We start from the raw sequence: 16,728 nt of genomic DNA on the forward strand, positions 1-16,728 counted from the left end.
CTACTCAATATAAAGATTAAACACAACTACAAGCCAAGTATACTTAATTATACTTTTAAGTAAATCTCGATCAAAAGATTGAGCACAAGTACCGGCCAAATAAACCTTTCTTTCTGTACATGTCAACTTTACTTAAGAGCAATTGTAAGTATATTTCTGAGAAGTACAGTGCATCCTTTGTTGAAGCACCTTTGGCACCAGTTACAGCCTCAAGTCTTTATGTGTATGATGCTACAAGCTTGGCACACCTATTTTTGGGCAGTTTCTCCCATTCTTCCTTACAGAACCTCTCAAACTCCATCAGGTTGGATGGGGAGTGTCGGTGCTCAGCCATTTTCAGATCTCTCCAGAGATGTTCAGTCGGGTTCAAGTCTGGGCTCTGGCTGGGCCACTCAAGGACATTCACAGAGTTGTCCCGTAGCCACTCCTTTGTTATCTTGGCTGTGTGCTTAGGGTCGTTGTCCTGTTGGAAGATGAACCGTCGCCCCAGTCTGAGGTCCAGAGCGTTCTGGAGGAGGTTTTCATCAAGGATGTTTCTGTACATTGCTACATTCATCTGTCCCTCGATCCTGACTAGTTTCCCAGTTCCTGCCGCTGAAAAACATCCCCACAGCAATGGTATTGGCCAGGTGATGAGCCGTGCCTGGTTTCCTCCAGACATGATGCTTGTCATTCAGGCCAAAGAGTTCAATCTTTGTTTCTTCAGGCCATAGAATTTTGTTTCTCATGGTCTGAGAGTCCTCCAGGTGCCTTTTGGCAAATCCAGGCAGGCTGTCATGTGCCTTTTACTGAGGAGTGGCTTCCGACTGATACTGAAACTTATGCAAAGATTTCAAACAAACGTCTTTCACGTTGTCATTATGGGGTATTGTTTGCAGAATTTTGAGGAAAATAATGAATTTAATCCATTTTGGAATAAGGCTGTAACATAGCAAAATGTGGAAAAAAGTGAAGCGCTGTGAAGACTTCTCGGATGCACTGTACATACAAAGTAGACAAAGTCTACTTTCTTATTTTTAGCTTAAAAGAAGTATACTAATAGCACAGTTGAAACTTCTTTCTCGTAAGGGTATTGTACAGGAAATAAGACAACATAACTCGGAAAACAAAGTGGAGTATACAAATTATGCTTCTTTGGTTTTCTAGGATGAGTAAAACAGCTCACCGGCCACTGCTAAATCTCTATCCTGCAGCATACAATACACTACCTAAGTCTTTTCAGAACGTAGAACCCACTCTACTGTTTATGCAGTTTAATGTGCTATTTTTGTGATCTCTTAGGACTGCAGAATGCTTTTCAACTTGTGAATGTTCAGCTGCTGGTTTTACAGTATTCTCTTCCTTTACCTGTTATGCAGTCTCACTTATATTCATATTCAGAGATACTATACAACTAATAGTGATTTTAAACACATTAAAGGGTTCATATTAAGAAATGTGCATTGTGCAATAAAGAAGTATACTCCAAATACAGTTTAATTATAATATTTATATCAGTAAGTCTCAAGCCATATGTCAGTAAATATGTTAATATATTTGTAGTATACTTAAAGTCCCCCTGTAGTCAATAATTGTCAACTCATCTTTGATCACCAAAATGATAGCTTGAAAGTAACTCTACAGCTTTGCCTCATTTAGTATAAATTCTATGAATATGAATATGCAAATGAGCCCCCGCCTCCATGCAAATGAGACTCACTCCAGCTCAGAGATCCACTCGTTGACGATCATACGTTGACCTGACTGGTTACAAGGTAGTTTGTGACGTCAGAAACCCCAGCTATTTCAAACCGTGTTTTTGAGACTGTCACTGCAGTTTAAGGAGAAAATACTCAGCAATGCTGTTGACTTAAGAATTTGCACATGGTTTGTCTTAAAGCATATTAAAAACACCACATAGACATATAAACAACATTAAAAGCTTGATTTTCACCACAGGCGGACTTTAAATAAATGAATTTAAACACAATTTGGTATAATTTTTTATTTTTATTTTTTTCACTAGGGCACTGGGTATTCCATGTATATATAGAAAATGTGCACATTATACATGCATGCTTCATTCTCCAGAAATGCGAAAATGTTATTTCAAACATAGACTGAAGCTTTGCTCTACCACTAGCTGACACAAAGTCCTGCAGTCTCAAGCTCTGCAGAAAATGCTAATAGCCATAGCATAAATCCACAGTGTTTCATCTTTGCTTTGGGGAATTTTAGACAAGCCTGAATAAATGTATAATCCCCGACTGAGAGAGATGCTTTCAGCCAGATAGCCACATCTCCACAGCACTCAATCACTTTTATGGGCCTGTTCAGCCATATGTTATTTGTTATTGGTGTTATGAGGCACCCATAGCAGAGATGTTATGTGGACAGGACATTTATCTGCATTTGATTGTAAGAACACAGAGCTCACTGGCATTTTCCTTTGCCAATTGACCATGTACAGTGCCTCATACCTGTTTCTGTTCAGTTTGATTACCCTCTCCATGTATTTAAGCCCTGTGTTTCCTTAGTTGCCTTGTCCGGTATCATCTTAGAGTACGTGTAACACCTGCTTTGCAAAATTTGTGTGAATAACCCACGCTAACTGGGTCAGCTCAAGGCTTCAAAATGTGAATTCATTTCGATCACTCAGAAATTGTGACAAACCAGATCAATGGGCCAATAAGAAGACGAAGGAGGCAGAGGTACACACACATAGACTTTTCCAGCCACACTTTTTTATATGAAAATAATCAAGGGGATGAAATAAACAAAGACAAAAAAAGTAGATATGAATCAACAATACCCCTTAAAGAAAATACATTGTACACAATTCAGTTGTGACTTAACTTAGTTACAAAGAGTTTCCTCATAATTTAGAATTTGCTTTATTGGCATTTAAAAAAAAAAAAACGTATTTAGTTGCACCTAATTAACAGGTTTTTATTAGTTATTTACTAGTTTTGGATATATCTCGTTTCCTAATTTCAGTTTATTTTGTGAAATGACCTTTTCACAACCAAAATTAAATTACAATTTCCCAACAAAATATAAGCCAACAAAATAAATGTAGAATACCTTTTCGTTACCACATTAATAATGAAAGAAAATATGTAGGAGATATATATCACCTCTTATCAGATCAAATAATTATTTTCAGTTTAAAGATTTCAGTCCAAACAACAAAGAATTCGAATTTCCCCCCTTAAGGCTGATTTATAATTATGCGTTGGACCTACGCCGGAGCCTCTACGCTGTAGCCTGAGCATTGGTTTTAATTTATACTTCTGCGTCGTTGTTTGCGTTGACGTGCAATTAAACATGCAAGAGGGAGCATGTGAACCCGTGGTAAGGTTTCTAGTAGACCAATCACAACGCTTGCGGTCCGCATAGAATTGACGTGTTGGAAAATGAGAAATGTAGATCCAAGTTCGTTCTTTTTATGGGTGGCTCGCCATATTTCCTTTACTCATCACGCGACACGATGTATCCACGCCAAAGAACGCAGTCCACAGTACGAAAATCCAACTTCAAAACACATCCATGCAAAAACTGGCCTGCACACAACAGGGCAATGTCTTTAGTGAATTCTCTTTACATTAGCATCATTCAGCAAATTTCTGAACAACAATTAACATTGTAATCACACATTACACATAGTGAAACGCATTCCTTTACTGTTTAGTCTCACATTAATACAGTACATAGACACAGTTAACCACATTTATCAAAATAAACATTCAACTCACCGATTCCTCTGTAAATTAGGCTAACTGTTCTTGTTCATTTGTCTCTCTTCCAGGTTACACCAGATGAACCACGATTAGCTTTGTTAGTGTTAGTTTGGCCTTAACCATTTACAGATCAACAGGAACTCTATGCAGGTAAGTGTCTAAACAAAAACTTCTCTATCAGTGTAGTTTTAACATAAAACTGATTCTCAATGAAATTCTTCATTTTGCTGCGGCCTGGTTTCTCTGATTGGATGCCTAATATCTGCAGTGCTATTTCCAGTTTTTATTAGTTGCAATTTGCTGCAATAATTTGCATATTACTTATATGCAGTGTTGGACAGTAGCGTTGCTACAAGTAGTGACGCTACTAGTTTAACCACATTTCTCAGTAGCGTGGTGGTAGCGTCGCTGTTTTCTAAATCAAATAGCTTTTCAGTAGTGAAGCTCTTTTTTTGATCAAGTAGTAGCGTCCACACAAGCTGCATTTCTAAAGCTCAAGCTCAAATCTGAAATACAACTGATAACTATCACTGATGCTGGATCAGTAAGTGATGGTGACATCTTCTTCTTTGTGTTTCACGGCGGTTGGCAACCATAGGACCATATGATTTCATTCCTGTGATGTGGAAAACACGGACGGAATCGTGGAATCCAGGCATAAAAAACGGAATTTACTGTATAACGCAGAATTTTTCAGATCTTGGATGAAAAGTAGGTCAGTAAACTTAAATAAAATCGTGATATACTGTAGATTAGTGTCTGTGAATATTAAACCGCATTAAAGACAGCATTCAATTTAAATAGGAATCATGCATGTTCTCTGTGTGAATGAACGCATGGTTTCATTTACCACACACTCACACACACACTGAGGCACGCATGACGCTCGCGATGTTTTCAGCCTATATGAGGACATAAATGCATGAACTTCATCTACACAGCCACTCTGAGAGTCACTTCAGCAGCATTTTAGCTTGATTTGAGAAAAACTATCATCATATCCAGGGCTCTAGAGTGCGGCCAATTTGTGCGCACATACGACCAAGATTTGTAAGGGTGCGACAAAATTTTTTCCTAGGTCGCACCGGTGCACCTAACGTCCTCGCATCCGCTGCCTCTCCACGAACGAAGCGTTTGTTCTCCTTTGATGGAACTCACACTCATGGTTGGATCATATCGTGGTCTAAACCAATCCGAGACAGAGATGGGGCGGGTCTTTGCCTCTGATTGGCTGTGGTCCAGATATTCCTCTAGGCCAGGGGTGGGGAACGTTGGTCCTGGAGGGCCACTCTCCTGCAGAGTTTAGTTCCAACCCTAATCAAACACACCTGAACAAGCTAATCAATGTCTTCAGGATCACTAAGGCTACAATCAGGTGAGTTTTTTTCAGGGTTGGAGCTAAACTCTGCAGGACAATGGCCCTCCTGGACCAACGTTCCCCACCCCTGCTCTAGGCCTTCACTGCTCCTTGCTGTGTGATTGAAATTGCGACCTGAGCACCAGAGAATCAGTTACGGCAATCAGCATCAGCAAAATAAACATCAAGCATAGCGTTAGTTCTGGCAGGTCACGTTAGTCAAGCTCGCATCAGCTGACCATCAGCTGATCCACATCTACCTATAGGAATACGACACCTATCACCGTATACATATATAAGCTCCTTCAGTATTATCAGCAGCTATCGCGTTTCTCAGGAGCTAATTACCCTCCTCCATCCCCAGCTCCTCCTCTCGCCCAGTCAGGATTTGACATTCTGATTCCCCTTGAATCAGAATAATTATCGAATAATGCTGTACTTAAAATCTTGAATTAAATATATTTGCAAATTTTCATGTTGGTTCTGTTCTGTTTCCCCCTAGGGGGATTATTGCTGCTCTCCCTGCTCTTATCCATGCTAGGCTGCATGGATGCGCAGGGAGTTCTCGCCCAGAACTGAACCATACCGCCAATCCAAACTGTAGGCTAATTGTCAATCATATTTGACGGTAGTGGTCCTGACAGAAACAAGAAAACAGACGACGAACAATGAAAAGAAATAGACCCATTGAGAGTTTTTTCTTTAAGAAAAGTAGGCCTGTTCCCCCCAACACTCTCCCAGCCAATGCTCCGACAACAGCCCAGACATGGAGCTACTTCAGCCACCAGTCTCCCCAGTCCCTGGTAAGATGCCAAGCCCTGGTCCTTCGTCAGAGATGGCATCCGACCCAGAGACGGAGGTAGAGCCTACCGAGCCTGAGCTAGAGACACAAAATAAAAAGGGAAAAACATATACATTTCGTAAAGACTGGTTAGACCAGTTTCCCTGGTTAAGGTTTAATAAGGTTTAATAAGAAAGAGAATGTAATGCACTGCATTTATTGTAAAGAATGTGGCCAGAGCATGGCAGGGAACAGTGCATTTGTAAGCGGATCAACAACGTTTTGAATCAAAACACTGAAAAAGCACATTATTTAAAAACAAACACACACTTAATGCCAAAAGTGTGTGACTAAAGTGGCCCCTCTCCCGGGCTGCATTTCAGCGGCAGACAGCAGCTATCAGGTCCTCGGAACAATCAGAGATGATAATAAAGTTCAACGTCGCATATAACATCGCAAAAGAAGAGCTGCCATTCACTAAATTTAGATCGGAAATTATTCTGATGAAGGAAAATGGATTAGACGTGAACCCAACATACAACAATGACGTTGCATGTGGCCAATTTATTGGGGTAATAGCCGACACATAAAAAAAAAGATGACTGTTGCCATCACAAATTCCACATACATGTCATTTATGATCGACGGTGACGCAGACATTTCCACGAAGGAGTGTGTGATTGTCTACAGCCGGATCTTGAGGAGAGGGAGACCGGTCAATATACTAATTGGACACAGTGAAGTGGAGTATGGTCATGCACAAGGTAAGTGCACCCTATGTTAAGGCCTACCCACAATATAGCATGATATATGAAATAGAAATCTTAAGAAATTTGTATAGGCCTAAAATATTATTAAAAAATAATTAAAAAAATGTAAGTAAGCCTTGATCACATTAAAAGTATTGACCTGGCAAGCTATAGGCTAGTGACCTGCATTATATTTTTTCTTTGTTTATTAGGAATCTATGCCGCCACAAAGAAAGCATTTGCTGCGCTTGGGGATCAGTGTGGAGACTGGCTTGAAAAAACAGTTGCTCTGGGGGCTGATGGTGCTGCAGTTAATCTTGTTAGCAAAGGGGGAGTTATAGCCCTTTTACAAAAAGACACATGGGATTTCATCATACCCTTTCACTGTATGCCACACAGGTAGGCTTAAGACTTGTACCTGACAACCCAATGCACATTGTATGCTTTTGTGTATTTCCTTATAAAGAGGTATCTATGTATAAATTAATTGAGATGTATCTTTACAGTTTGGAATTGGCCATGTTGTCAGTCCAGAAGGACAATGCAATGATCCGTCAAGTGTATGATATGCTACATTTGGTGTGGAAGACCTATCATTTTAGGCCCAAATCAATGAGGGAGCTGAAGACCATTGGAGAGGACCTGGGAGTGAATCTGTTAGTCCCTGGTGGGGTTAAAGGAACACGATGGCTTCCACATGTCTCCAGGGCCCTGGAGAGCTTCCTCAGACCCGGACAGAATGTCCATCAAGGCCAGTTCACTGCAGTACACTGTCATATGGACCATTTGGCAGGGTCCTCTGCCAATGCAGATGTTGCAGACCGAGCGACAAAGGTCAGGGGATTTCCACAAGGAATTCATTAAATTAGTGCCACTTTAACTTCAGTAATTTAGTTTATCCATGTTGTATCTGAATAGTTGCTGTGGTTGTATGATACAGGTCAATACATCAATAGAAGATGGCACTTTTGTGGCTTTTTGTCACTTTCTGGCTGATGGTTTTGCTAGAATAACCAAGTTTAGTCTCCTACTTCAGAAAAATTAGACCATCCTACCTCAAGTAAGGGAGATGAATGGGATATAGTTTTAACTTATATTTGTTATTAGCTTCAGTTGTATTTGTAAAAGTGCTTAATATGTCTAAACAGGCAGTTTGTGATCTTGGGAATCTGCTGGTGACCACAGAGGTGAAGGCTGCAAGACCTAAGCCTGGCGTCAGACTGTCCCAGTTCCTGGCTGACCTTAGGCTGCAGAAGAGGCAGCAGGATGAGCAGGGTAACGGTGAAATGCAAATCTACAAATTCCAGGTACATTTATGGTTTTGTTTCTGATATAGGAAATACTCTAAAAAACAATTATTTAAAATTTCGAATTCACAATGTGTGTTTATGCTTTATGTCACACACAGACAGTTACACTCAAGGGGGAAGTGTCTAAGCTGGCAGAAGATAGTACTGCTAACACTAAACTTCAAAGAGCAATGGAGGCAACAATCAAATCCACTGTCAAACATTTGAAAGCAGGATTCTGTAGCCTCCTAGGCAAGTGTACTCTGTCTTATGAACACATTGATAGATCAGAAATTCTGTTACTCATTTATTAAGATGTCTTTATCCTACCAATAGGAGAGGATGATGCCAAATCTGCCACAACCAAGGCTGTCAAATGCTTTAACATCTTCAATTATGTCAGCTGGCCTGAAGACCAAGAGGAGTTAGTGGACCATGGTGCTGATGACCTTGTATTCCTCTTGGATCACTTCTACCCTGTCCTCACAAGGTAGCATGATGGACAAATACACAGTATGTTTGCTGGTATCCAGCAGTCCTGTTAATTTAAACACTGATTGGCTGTTTAATCCATGTCAATTTCAGAAATGGTGTCAACACTGAGCTGGAAAAAGAGTTTGTGGGCCTGAAGCTGTAAATCGCCAGGATGTTCAAGGAAGAGACCTACCTCAGCCTTTGGGAGCTGATGTTAACCAGAGAGCCATACTATTCTGAGTACAAGATTTTATTGTTTTCTTTTTTAATGACATTTCGATATCAGTGTCAATGTCAACTCTGATATCTAAGACAACTTTGACAGCTTGTACATGCCAAGTTTTAATGTGTTTTGTATGTTTTTCAGAACATACTGCACCTTGTCCACATTCTGCTGGTCCTCCCTGTGTCATCTGCTGTTTGCGAGAGAGGCTTCTCTTCACAGAAGAGAATCAAATCAGATACCAGAGCATCCCTTCACACAAACACAGTGGAAGATCTGCTCAGGTCAGGTCTCCTTTATTTATATAGTGCTTTTTACAATACAGATTGTATCAAAGCAGCTTCACATTGATAACATGAAAATAATACAACAAAGTTTGTTTCTAGAAGAAAATTGCATCATCGTCCACCCATAATAAGGCAGATCAATAATATTGTTGAATATTAAATGTCCCCAACTAAGCAAGCCAAAAGCCAAGGCAACAGTGGCAAGGATCCAAAACTCCATCAGGTGACAGAATGGAGAAAAAAACCTTGGGAGAACCCAGGCTCAGTCGAGGGCCAGTTCTCCTCTGGCCAACCAGCGAACAGTGTATGATTATGATCCAGGCAGCATTACAGGTCAGAAGTCAGATTGGTCATGTCACTGAGACCTTCATAGGGCTGATGAGGCTGGCACTTCAGGATGCGTCATGGTTAGGTCCAGGTGCAGATCCACCATCTGATCTGGATACGGCCAGGGTTCACCTCACTTCAGGAAACGGAGAGACTGGTTGACACTTCAGTACTGTGTTGTCGTCGCGTCCAGGCGCAGGTCCTTCATTGGATCTGGATACAGCCTGGATCCAGCGGAAGAGGAGAGACTAGTTGACACTTCAGGACTGCATTGTTGTCGCGTCCAGGCGCTGGTCCTTCATCAGATCTGGATACGGCCTGGATCCGACGGACTGCGGTAAACCTCGGTATAAACAGAGAGACTAATATTAGCGTAGACGGCATTCTTCTTATGATGTAACGAGTACATCAGGATTTATGGGAAGTGTTCCCGGTTCCGGCTGACCTAATCTATGCAGCCTAATATGGAATTTTAGAAGTCTATAATGTGTTATGTGTATGCTAGGTCAAAGAGATGTGTTTTTAGTCTAGCTTTGAACTGACAGAGTGTGTCTGTTTCCTGGACAATGTTAGGAAGACTGTTCCAAAGTTTTGGTGCTAAATAGGAAAAGGATCTACCGCCAGCAGTCGATTTTGATATTCTAGGTATTATCAACTGGCTGGAATTTTGAGATCGCAATAGACTTGAAGGACTATAATGCGTTAAGAGCTCGCTCAAGTACTGCGGAGCTAAACCATTTAGTGCTTTGTAAGTAATCAGCAATATTTTAAAATTTAGACAATGTTTAATAGGGAGCCAATGCAGTGTTGACAGAACAGGGCTAATATGCTCATACTTCCTGGTTCTGGTAAGAACTCGAGCTGCTGTGTTTTGGACCAGCTGTAATTTGTTTATTAAGTGTGCAGGGCAACCACCCAATAGAGCATTACAATAATCAAGCCTTGATGTCATGAACGCATGAACTAATTGTTCTGCATTTGTGAATGAGAGCATATGACGTAATTTAGATATATTTTTAAGATGGAAAAATGCGGTTTGATCTGATAAGAATCAGTGTGGAGGGGCCCAGTTTGGAGGATTTTGATGTTAGGGAGAGTGTGACAAGCTGCTTTAGCCAAGGCCAAAGGGCAAGATGGCCAAATTACAGGTGTTGGCCATCTGAGGGGCATGCGACAGCAAGGGGAGACCCGCTAAGACTTTGAGCCATGAAATGTTAGGTCTCAGTTCAGGGAAGCACTTTTAAAAAGTAGCACTTTCTATTTTTAAATGTATTATTTTGCTTAAAATGTTTTAGTTTGGCAGCTCAGTGTAGCACTTTAAACAATTTTTATTTAAAAAAAAAAGATTTTTATTTTAATATACAGTATAATTGTGCTTCAAATAAAAAAAAAAAGTATTTACCTACACCTTATTCTTGTTTAAAATAATTTACATAATATATATGGAGCGTGATAAAAAGGTGACCTTGAAATTGCGGCGTTAAAGGCGACGCGAGCCGAGGAACAATTTGGGTGCACCTAAATAAAAAAGTTAGGCGCACCAGCAGTGCAACCAAAGCAAAAAGTTAGTCTGGAGCCCTGATATCATAAAAACACAGAGAGAAAGGTCTACATGGAAACTCATCAAAATAAAAGGTTGGTTTAACCTTTGAAGAAAGTTTCGCTTAAATCATTACATTTTAAATAATTGGTTATTACAATTTAATTAAACCATTAAAATTTAATTTAAAAACACACACAAAAAAAAGAAGATTTTGCCAGCTGTTTTACTCCCTGACCGAGGGAACACTCAGCATGGATGCACTGGCACACAGCTGGCCCCGGGGCCCTTGCAAATATGCGTTTCCCCCAGTGAGCCTACTTGCAGGTCCTTCTGGTGGCTCCCTATTGGCCCACCCGGACCTGGTTCCCAGAACTCATGCTCCTCGTGATAGTCCCTCCGTGGCCTATTCCTCTGAGGAAGGACCTTCTGACTCCTGACTTCTGCACCTGCGTCGGGACCTGTGGTCCCTGGACGGGGCACGGAGGTTCTAGCTGACTTACCCCCAGAGGTACTTAACACCATCACTTCAGCACGGGCACTGTCTACAAGACATGTGTGCGCCTTGAAGTGGAACCTGTTCGTCGAGTGGTGTTCTTCTCGCCGAGAGGACCCCTGAAGATGTTCGATAGGGTCCTTGCTTTCCTTCTCAGGTTCCTTAGGGGGGTGAGACGGTTAAATCCTCCTCGACCCCCCTCCATACCCTCTTGGGACCTTTCCCTGATGCTTTGAGCACTCCAGGATGCTCTCTTTGAGCCTTTGCAATCAGCAGACTTAAAGCTTCTCTCCATGAAGACTTTTCTGCTGGTTGCACTGGCCGGGACCTGCAGGCATTTTTGGTCGACGATTCGTGCCTAGAGTTTGGGCCGGGTGACAACCATGTTGTACTGAGACCCCGCCCTGGCTATTTGCCCAAGGTTCCTACCACTCCCTTCAGGGACCAGGTGATGAACCTGCAAGCGCTGCCCCTGTAGGAGGTAGACCCAGCCCTGGCTTTGCTCTGTCTTGTCCGCGCACTGCAACTGTACGTGGACAGAACTCAAAGCCTCAGGACCTCAGACCAGCTCTCCAAGCAGAGGATGGCCAACTGGATAGTGGATGCCATCGCCTTGGCTTACCAAGCACAAGGCGTGCCCTGCCCGCTCAGGTTGCATGCTCACTCCTCGCTAACAGATATCTGTGCTTCCCTTGGGCTAAGTCACCCAGTATTTCATATGCAGCGGGTTAGTCCATATGTATATCTCCACATAACTCCTTCAGGGAAAAATGTGGATTCCGCAGTGTTCTCTTTCCTAACAGAAAGGGCACGCTTTCCCAGTGTTATCAATATATCTCACTGTATGGGTTATCCTGGAACAATAGTGACAGATATACTCTGTGTAAGCCCTTCACAGCTCACAGCTTTTCCAGTTTTTCTAATGACATACTCCTTCCTACACCAACTATGAACACATTTCTATCACGTACGCCTATGAAAGATGGCGGAGCCAATCAGAGTAAGTGTGGGGCGGGGCGACACATGAAACCTCGCCTCAGATGCAGCTCTGCCCCGATCTGTAGGCTGCAGCCAGGTCCTTCTCAAAAGTTTTACGTTTTTAGTTAAAAACAGTGTCGGGTTAACAGACCCTCAGTTATCTAAAAATAAATAAATAGGCGAAACAGGTGAAAAATACCCCATCCCACACAGATCAAATGTCACAGAGATTTGAGGGTGAGCTCTTTTGACATGGACCAGTAAACCCTATTAACTAGCCAGAACAAACCTTCTACAGCATAGCAACATCCAGGCATCATGATGGTGGATTTTGCAAAATCAAGCACAATTAACATAAGCGAATATGGTTTTCTAGTTAAGGATTGTCTAATCAGATGCTTTGATTAACAATAATAGACTAATCATGTATGTAAATTAGTTCAGAAAGATCAGCAGATCAGTTGACCCAGTACTGCATCAGGCTGCATCTTTAGCAGACCATGAAAATGGATGGTGTTATATTAGAGCTGATGTTGACAGTACATTAACACCTCTGGACAGTATCATTTTATGCTACACTTCATCTGAGAAAAGAGTGCTCAAGCTTGTTATGAATAATCAGCTCATTAAAAAGCCATTTAGGGTTATAATGTCACAGGGGTTGATCACCACAAACAATCCCAGGACTCACCCTTGGCAATAGCTCTTATTTTATAAGGAAAGCAACAAGCAATGTGTTTAAACCACTCAGAACAACATAGCACCCATTCAGTTGTAATAGAAATTATTCAACTCCCATTGCAAATCCGGTTTATTGATAACATTTACAGGCTGTTTGCAATGAACAAATCAAACAAAAGTAATTGAAATAGCTCAACACAACACAACACAACACAACACAACATTTCAAGTGGTTTCCCCAAATTCTACTGAAAATGCAACCTTTAATTACATAATGACAATAGACCAGGCAGCGTTTAGCTATGATTATTTATAATAATAATTTTGTATGATTTAGATATTGTTTATGTAATGGACTACTTGGACTAAGCTTTGTGATGCACCTCTGTTTTGAAATATAACAACTCATTTATTTTCAGTTATGTATATTTTCAATATACTGTAGTCATCAAGTTGACTAAACATCACCTACAATGAGTGTCCGCAAGAAGATTTAAAAAATGTGACAGGTTCAAAGACAGGAGAAGAGAGATTCTTATGATTACTGTGTAAAGAATTATCCAAACTCAACAGAACATGAAGTTTTAATCCAACCCAAGCCGATCTGAGAAAGCAGTGGCTGTTAAACATACATGATTATTTCACCACAGGGTGTCATTGCTCAAGATCAGTAACCTACGAACATTTATTTGAATTAAATATTTTAATCAATATTCTGTGTCATTTTTCATTGTCAATCATTATACATGTTGTAGGAGCTAAATCTAATACTTCAAGCTACTGAGTTGTTTGGTCCCGGAGTAATTAGGTTGACTCACTTTCTTGCGCTTTGGTGTTACGTTGTTTACTTCATCCATAAGAAAAGAGAAGACAATTCTTCCGTTGCATACACAGTTTATTGACTCCACAACACCACCGTGCATAATGTCCAATTTTGACTTTTCCATATATTAAAGAGAAGTTTACATACGTTCACCACTTTCGCTGTTGCGGACAAAATCTTTTTGCCCTTCCGGGTCAACACACCTATCTACAGCATAAGGGAGGCCACCTATATACACTGATATCTATGTAATGTTCACAGCGCCACTCAATGGTCAAAATGAGAATAACACATCACCCTTATAAACACATTTTGGCTCCTACACGTTTATGCCCAAAATACGTAATTAATATTTTAAAGTAGTTCCCTGTCATTCTCCTTTATGCTGTGTGCGTTACTCTTTAAGATTAATTAAATATTCCAGAATCCAGAATCCAGAATCGGTCTGTCTTCGCCGGCCAAAAGTGGTCAGCGCAGACCACAACGATCTGCCCAGGTCTGTCGGTCCTGGGCGAGCCTCATCCAATTGTGTCCCAGATCTTGTCGTAGCGAGTCACGCCATCGTGTTGCAGGGCGTCCACGTGGCCGCTTGATGTCGATCGGCAACCAGACGGTGACTTCGCGCGTCCATCTTTCGTCCGTCCTCCGCATCAGGTGCCCTGCCCAGCGCTTCTTGGCCTTGTTGCCCAGGTCCACCCTGGTCATGGCCCGCAACTGCTTGTTGCGGACGTGGTCGGTCTGTTGGACCCCGATCATGCGGCGCTCGATTGCGCGTTCAGTCACGGCCAGCTTTAGCCGGTCGGCCGCCGTCATTGTCCAGGTCTCAGCCCCATAGAGCATGGCCGGCAGGACGGTGCTGTTGAATAGGGCAGCCCTGATGTCCGGGTCAATGGCTCTGTTGTTGGCCGTCTCGGCAATTGAGCCGAAGCTGACCCAGGCTGCTCGGCGTCATCGTGCCAGTTCTCGGCCAATCTTGTGGTCGCTGTTCAGCTCCTGGCCCAAGTAGATATAGCTATCTACTTGCTGGAGCTGATGCTGGTCGACATGGAGGGTGGTGTCGGCCACCTGGTTGTTGCGCATCCACTTAGTTTTGGCCAGATTGATTTTGAGGCCGAATCGGGCACCAGCCTGGTTGAGCTGGTCAAGCCGCTGCTGTACATCGACCGCCGAACAGCCTATCAGCACGATGTCATCGGCAAAGCGCAGGTGATTGAGCCAGCGGCCGTTGATCTTGATGCCGACCTCGTCCCAGTTGAGCTGCCGGAAAATTTGCTCGAGACAGGCGGTGAAAAGCTTGGGCGAGATGGTGTCTCCCTGCTTGACCCCGCGGCCGACCTTGATATTAAGCGGCCGGTCGAACAGGGTGATGGTAGTGGCGCAGTTGCTGTTCAGCTCCTGCAGCAGGGCCACGTGCTCGTCACCGATGCCTTGTTGTTGGAGGGCGAGCAACACGGCGTTAATCTCGACCGAGTCGAAGGCCTTCTCGTAGTCGACAAAAGCCAGGACCAGCGGCATCTTGTACTCCCTGGTCCGCTCGAGCAGCTGGTTCAGCACCTGCACATGGTCCATGGTGCTAAAGCCAGATCTAAATCCGGCCTGCTCGACGGGTTGTTGTTCGTCTAGCTGCTTGGCCAACCGATTGAGCAGCACCTTAGTGAAGATCTTGTACACGGCCGACAACAATGTGATCGGCCGGTAGTTGCTGAGCAGCTCGCGGTCGCCCTTCTTGAACAACAGTACTGTCTTGGCCGTCTTCCACTGTTTGGGGATTTGACATTGTGCCATGTAGCGGCTGAATCGGGCCGCCATGGCCATCCAAAGTGAGTGGCCGCCGGCTTTGAGTAGCTCGATCTCAACGCCGTCCAGGCCAGGCGCCCGATCTGCCTGTGCCTGTTCGACTGCATGTCGGACCTCACTTTCCAGTACTGGCAAAAAGGACGGCAGCTGGTCGAGCTGAAGGTTAGGTGGGGGGATGGAGACCTTGCTGGCGAATAAGTCACTATAGAAGCGCCTGCACTCGGCCTCAATACCGGACCGAGTCCTGATCGTCCGCCCGTCTACAGTCTTCAGTGCTGGTATTTGGCCACGCTGCTGTTGCATTGCCCGCCTACACTTTTTCAGGCTCTTGCGGTCCTCGGCTGCTACCAGCAGGCGCCTCTGTCTATATTGATCGAGGTCGGTCTTGAGCTGCTGCCGGATCTGCTTGCACAGCAGGCAGTACTCGACGTGTGTGGGTCCGTCAGCGCGCATCTGCCGCTGCCTCTGCATCAGGGCCTTGGTGGCGTCCGAAATTCGGCTGGTCCGGCTGTTGGTCGGCACTGCGGCTGCATCGCGGCTTGACCTGAGCAGGCCAATGAAATGGTCATAGTCCTGGTCGATGTCCGTTTCAAACTGGGCCCAGTTAGTGTGATCAATCAGAGTGTGGAAAACGGCCAGATCAGTGGTGACCGGCTGCTTTGCCCGGTTGCTGGCTGCCAATGCACGCTTTTCGGTCCTGCCGTTGATGACCAGCTTGGCCCTTACCGGCCGATGGTCGCTGCCCGTGTCAAAGAACTTGCGGCCGATGACAGTGACATCCTGCAGGATGCGGCGGTGGCTGCAGAGGACATAGTCGATCTCGTCGGTTGTCTCTCCATTGGGGGACATCCATGTCCATCGACGACCAGGGCGCTTTTTAAACAGACTGTTGCCGATGAACAGCCGGTTGGCCTCGGCCATTGCAACCAGTCGCTCACCTGGTCCGTTCCTGTTGCTGCAGCCGAACGGGCCGACAAAGCGTTCGCCATCCAACCCCTTGCCCACCTTGGTGTTGAAGTCGCCCATCAGGACGAGGTAGGTGGCACGGGGGGTAGTGGCTGCCTCGACGGCCTCGTAGAACTGCTCAAGCACATCCTCCTCTTGCTCGGCCGCAGCTGCTGCTGTTGGTGCATATATCTGTACGATCCGGATGGTGGTTTTATTGTGCAGGCGCAGGGTGAGCACGCCGACTCGGGGGTTGGTCACG

The sequence above is a fragment of the Rutilus rutilus genome (genome assembly GCF_951802725.1).
Source record: "Rutilus rutilus genome assembly, chromosome: 14".
NCBI lineage: Eukaryota > Metazoa > Chordata > Actinopteri > Cypriniformes > Leuciscidae > Rutilus > Rutilus rutilus.